Genomic DNA, 6,829 nt, shown 5'->3' with positions numbered 1-6,829 from the left:
GGGCCAGATTAGCAGAAATGCCAAAATAATGGTTATTATAGGGAAAGAGGAAATTTATACAAATGTTGCATACACTAGGTACAGCTGGAGACCTTTTCAACAATCTGTTTGCAACTTTTTAACCGTCACCTGTTGCAATATGCATTTTTTTTTTAGTTGTTCAGTAGGGTTAGACCGATATGTTTTCAAACTGATATATTGGTAGGGAAGCTGCAAATCTAATCTAATCTATACCTGAATTTGACAATTTTCAGGTCACAAATATATATACTAGACAAATGCTCAGTGTTTTCCCCCAGAATCCTGATCTCGTCATGGTGATAGAGCCTCTGAAACGGGACACTAGAACACCAGACTAATGAAACTCAAGAATTTAAACGGAGGTTTCATTACAGCTTTTACAGATTGACATCCATGTAGCTGCTGAAGAGAACAGGATCCTCACTTCCAGCAGCTGCTCTGCTGAATGGCCAGCATCAGCTCAAAACATTGGTCTAATCCTATTTTCCAGTGTCATGACAACAAATGAAATGCTTTTTTGAATTTTTCACTTACCTCTTTTTTTTTTTCCTTAAGATTCTAGGGTAAGTAAGAAATGCTATTTCTTACTTGACCTGCAGGTGACTGATTTGAAGTTTGTAAGTAGCTGTCAAAGAAAAGTCTAACCTTTGGCAATGTCCCCTCTGTTAGCTGGTGTGAAATGTGTTTCACTCGACTTTGCCTAAGCTGCCATGTCTCTGGCACTGACTGGTCTTCAGCTTGTCCCAAAGCGTCCTGCCCATCTTGTACAGGTTTCCATGAACCCGCCCTGCTCTCCTCACTAACATTGTACCTGCTATTAATTTGTGGTCTTTGAACTCTCAGTTAGCCATGAACTTAAGTGTTTTTTCTTTGTTCTTCTCTTTTTTTTTTTATCTTAACAAGTAATATGCACATGCCTCTTCAGTTTATGTAGCTTGTAATATATGGATATATTGGACAATATGAAATCCTGATCTTTTGCAAAGGGTAAATGCACAAGATTAGTTGTATCATGATTTTCATCTAATCTGAACCAAAAGAGACTACATACTATTAGAATATATTATTTTCTCTAACATTGTCTCTTGTTAATAAACTTGATAATTTGCTACGTATTTGGAATAATCAAGGGGTCAGCGTAGGGGACTTTTCAAAGATGTTTACAAGAATTAGAGAAGAAATTATTTTTTTGCCCTATTTTTTAATCACTGCCTTATTTCTGTTGTCGTCCATGTTGTACATGTTTTGAATACTGTTTTTTTTTTTTTTTTTTTTTTAAGTATCGCTCATTCTGGCAGCTTTATGAATCTACACTCATTTGAAACTCCACCTTGTGTTTTTTTTTTTGTTTGTTTGTTTTGTTTTGTTTTGTTTTGTTTTTTTGGACTGGTTGTATCATTGCTTACTAAGAAAAACCATATTGTGCATTTTTATACAGGGCATTCTTGATGTAATTCATTTAACGATTGACTGCTTGGTTGATCAATTTGCAGACAGTGATGCATTTGGCAGTAGATTCATTCTAACAGCACAGGTGATCAGAGAACTATGCCGTGATGTACACATTTTGATTCAGAGTAGGTGGGCACGTCTCCCACAGTGCTATCCACATGCACTGAATGTTCACAATATTAGGACCACCTGCTCTTTGTACACAGTGAACTGGCCAGGATTCAAGCGATTTCAGGTCAAAGCTATAATTCTGTACTGATTCCATCTTTTTAAAAGGGCATTAAGTAATCTGTAGCGTCTACTGACCTCTGTGGGTGGCCAGAGGGAATTACAACGCTGACTTGCTTCCCCTGTCAAACTCCTTATTGGCCATTCGAGTTTCAAACCAGGACGTGCGCAGGAAGGGTTTGAGATGTAACGTTGTTTTGTTTTGTTTTGCAAATCCGGAAGTTTTGCAAATCCTGAACCATCCCATGAATCCAATGAGAACATGAACGTGGCAAATAGTAACAGCGGTCACATTTTCACTAAGCCAAGTGATCGTCTTGTTGCTTTTGATTAACTACAGGATGGTACAAGTTGCACTTAATGCACCTTTAAATCCATGTTTATCAGATAGTTTGATGTGGCTGGAGCGGGGGAGAGATGTCAGAGGGGATTTTGAAGCATGGCATCCTTATCAGGGAGGTGGTCCTGATATTTTGGTACAATCAGGGAAGAGTTGGTAGCAGCTTTCAGTCCCCATCCCAAGAGCTGGGTATCGCTGCTCACCTCTGCATCAACATGTCATCATGTATAATGTACGGATGCACCGTTACACATACTGGAAACTGATATGGCATCATTACCGGGCTTAGAGTGTTTGAGCATCGCCGGATTGTTGTGAGACAAAATCTGGCACCGAAAGCCACGCGGAATATGTCATTGACAGTCTTTTGCACATAAACTGTAGAACACTGAATCTCATGTATCTCGAGTTGATTTTAGGGTTCGACTCACATGGGATTTTTGGAAGCCGGTACATATATTTTGGATGGAAGCCAATAATAGCTGATATTTTGCGCCGGTATTCAGCATGTTTCAATTTGACTATTTTTTATAACCGAGAAACTGCAAAGTGTTTGAATCCAGGAAGAATAAGAATAAAATCATTCATGTATTCTTGTGTGAACGCTGATCAAAATGTCACACAAGGTAGCAGCTAGACCTGAGTTCTAGGACAATATCGGTGGTATCGGTGCATCCCTCGTGTGGCTTTTCTGCTGTTTCACCAGTTATGATTAGGACGTAAAAGAAAAAATAGCAGTGGACGATGACATTGGACAGACAAGACAACGTGTACCTGTGTTTGGCTGTAGGTTGTTCTACATAGTGCTCTACACATTTGTTTACAGCTCAGTTTTCTTGGTTAAACAAAACCCATCCTTATAGCTCTTCACATGGCCAGAAAGGTAGTTACCTTTACATTTAGCAAAGCCAGGACATAAACAGGATTTTTCTACATTGTTTTCGTTCTTCTTTTATTTTTATTGGTCTGTTATGCACTGAAGACTAATGGAATAGCCGATATGTAACATCTGTTTTATTTCCATTTGCTGTGAACAATAACTAACTAACCAACGGTTTGCTTTCTTTTAACATAGACCGAGAAGAAAAATGCAGGAAACAGCCAATCAGAATCCCTTGCTTTCAGTTAAAGCCATGGCTCCCACTGAAGACGGCTTGTTTCAGCATTCGATTGAACTCAGTCGGGGGTGTGATGCTGCTTTCATGTCATATGGGAATGACAGCCTGAACTACTTAACAGATCAAAGATTTGCTCATTCATACTTGTTTTATGCTCTTAAACATTAAAATACCAAGCATAAAATGGTGCTTACCCTTAAAAACATTTTCATTTTCATTTAAAAGGAATATATCATTTCCCACACCTGACTCAAAGAAGTCAAGGCTGAAAACTAAGCTGAACATTGGAAAAATCCCACCCACTGCCTTTCCCATGGCATGTGCATGCAGCATAACATGATCAAGTACACAATATGTATAAAAGCAAAGTCACAATCTAGGAATGTGCTTGAGCAAGACTGGTGCTTGAAAAAAAAAAAAAAAAAGCATCAGTTCTGCATAGACATGTTTTATCTATGTTGTATATTCACCCATAATTCTGAGTGGCTGGGAAATCTCTTTGCATTTTTCTTCTGGGTAAGAACTTGCTCTTTTATCCACACAAGTGTCTTCGTGTAATGCCTGCCTGAAAAAATTCAGGTAAAAAGCCACAGTCAGGAATTGCTGAAATCAATGGCATTAATGTGGTTGGAAGAGCTGAACATAATGCACTCTTCCCCGGAGGGCATTGTGGCGTGTCGGTGTTTGGCTGCTGGTTGGAAATCAGATACCTCTTTTTGAAGCTTGTTGGTTGTGACTGCACCAGTTGAATTTCTGTAAGGGTATTTGATTTATTTATTGATCGGCCCTGGTCAGCTCTTATTTGACTCTGTGTTGGAGGCAAAGCGATTCAGTTTCTCATTGTGGCTTTTGAACAGCGTATTCATTTCAGTAGACTGGATTTAATATATTTGACAAATGAGCCTAAAGCAGAACACAGAATATCAGTGTAATAAGGGGAAGATCTCATTTTCAAAACTCCTCTGCTTTTACAAACCTTATATTCATTATTTTTTCAACAATAAATATATTAATCAAATTGTTGGATGAATGAATTGGTTGTTTGCTGGAATTGTCACTTTTTTGAGAGAGAGGGTGTCTGTCCAACTTGTTCCAAAATCTGCATACTCATGGAAATTTCTCTCATCATGGATGGAACTCAGTTTGGTTTGTTGATCTCATAGTTAAAGGACAGAAGCCCCAGTGAACTCTTCTCTCTTTTTTTTTTCCTGTTAATAACATTTATTTGAAACTTAACATCTCAGTGGGGCTTGTCTGGATTCATGATAAACACACTGGCATGTATTCATACATGCTTTGTTTCAGTCCAAGTTGGGTCGTTAATATTTTCAAGCAGGTTAATCATAACTGGGTTTGTGACTCCCGAAGGAGGCTTTTTTTTTTTTTTTTTTTTTTTAACCCCAAAATACAGGAAATCAAAGCTGAGCAACTTTAAGCTGTTGATGACTGCCAGTCATACTGTTTGACTTATGTTCATTTTTCCCATTGATGTGGAATGTGGCACAGAATGGAGTTTTATTGACGCAAATATTTTTCATGATATAATCTCATTGGTTGAGTCAAATGTCAGTGAGTCAAATGTCAGTGGGTGGAGCTGTGAAAACCATTTTTCAGAGCAGAAGTTAGCTGACCGGCAAACTTGCATGGCATAGAAAACCTTATTTATTTTTTTTTTTTATTTCATTCATTAATTCATAACTATGCCATTCATGATCTTGGAAGGTCAGCAGGCCAGCTAATTAGCTTACAGCTATAGGCTAGTATGGCTAATTTGACTTTGAGTTCTGTAGTTACCTGGACGTGTCATGAGTCCACATAGTGGTGAAATATCCTTATGCTTCCCTGGGCTGCTAATTCACAATACTGTATTTCTGTCTCTCCATTCATTTCTATAGCACGCCAAAATGCAACATGAGCCATAATAACAATTTTAGCACATAAACTTGTAAAGAAAGTGGATTATGCCAACATAAACAAGACCCAGTGCCCATTCTTTATTGTAATTACAATGATTTTGTAATTACAGGGTTACTTCCTGGCACAAGGATACTAGGCAGACATTTTCTGCAGACGCTTCCTACCTGATCTACTTTCCAATTCAAACAGGAAAATAACAAGAAAAGAGACATTTAATTTTGTCAGATTGTCACTGTGACTTGTTACTTTTTATATTGGCATAATCCGCTTTGTTCGCATTCACGTATGTGCAGTGTTATATTGGGACCAGTTTTAGAGCACAATGGAGGTGAAGGGAGAGACACCAATCCAGTATTGTGGATTAGCAGCCCAGAGGAGCATGGAGCAACTAATAATATTTCACCACAATGTGGACTCATATCAGGTCCAGGTAACTAAACAACTCAACACTATCAAAATCCCATTTAGCTTTAAATGCCACCCAATCACATTTAAATCTGCCAATGAGATTACTTCTGCCTCCAGAGCTGCACTGCTTTGGGAAAAGGAAGGTTTGTCGAATTAAAACTATCTGCATTTGGTTGGCAAATTTTTCAGAGTTTTGTTGACATGTCATGCTTTTTCAACATAGCAGACTTTGTATTTTAGGATGGACACACTGCAAAAATGTCAACGTTGCCACCAGTAAATCAAATATAGGAAATCTGAGTGAAAATATGACCTGACTATTCGTTTCTAAAATGATATTGTGTCATCTAAGGAAAGAAAAATGTTTGCCCCAAAATATTTCATTCTGAATCTCTAAAATGTTGAAAGTCTGTAGAAAGTATTATTTTGTCTACCATGGACTCAGTTCTACTTTTACAGTCATGTCTTTTAATTTGACACTTTTTATCGTTTTGCGTGTAGGGTCAGGAGATGATTTCCAACAGTGATGTTATTAAATAGATAATTTTGGAACAAAAGTCCTCAAACAGAGTGATTTTTGCCCTTGCAGGAATTACAGGGTGATATATGATATGTCTGCTGATGACACTAAAGATGTGTTAACAGTGTTGTCCCCAATGGTGTTCAACAACACATCCTGCATTATTGTAACTCCTCATTTCTAGGGAATAGGTCTCACACACAGAATGGAATTTTACTAATTACTTTTTGTACATTACATATATTATAAATTGTACAATATGTAGAAGATTCAATAACAAGCTGTATATTTGGCAGATGAATTATTACAAATAAAATGTATTCCCAGTGACTGAGCTGCATCTTGCATTGTGTTATTTATTTATTTATTTTTGGTCAGGCAGTGAGTTTCAGCCAACAGGACCTTATTGTTAACTTCACAACTATGTTGTTAGTAGATACCATACCTGAAATAGCAATACCTTCAGATACAGGTCAGATGGAATGATTTAGACCTGTCTTGGACATGACAGAAGAAAAGAGGGCATAAGGTTGCCAAGAATACATGGCAAAGGAATATTTAAAAGCGCAAAGTGCCATCACAGAAAAATCCCATTACATTTTATGGGTCATCTTGATACATTTGTATTTGTATGCACTGCATATTGTATTAAAAAAAATGGTAAGAACCAATACTGGTCAGTACAAACCAAGCACTGAGCAAACACAGGACTCTAAGATCTGAGCACAGAATTTGTTCCTTTCTGCTACACTCAAACTTTATTGGCATGGGCTGTTTTTGAGCTGTGCTAATGTAGTGTCTGCTAAAAGACCCAAACTCCCAAAA

This window comes from Myripristis murdjan, chromosome 19 (genome assembly GCF_902150065.1).
Source record: "Myripristis murdjan chromosome 19, fMyrMur1.1, whole genome shotgun sequence".
Taxonomy (NCBI): Eukaryota; Metazoa; Chordata; class Actinopteri; order Holocentriformes; family Holocentridae; genus Myripristis; species Myripristis murdjan.
The sequence above is the reverse complement of the archived record's forward strand: the minus strand, read 5'-3'. Positions refer to the sequence as shown.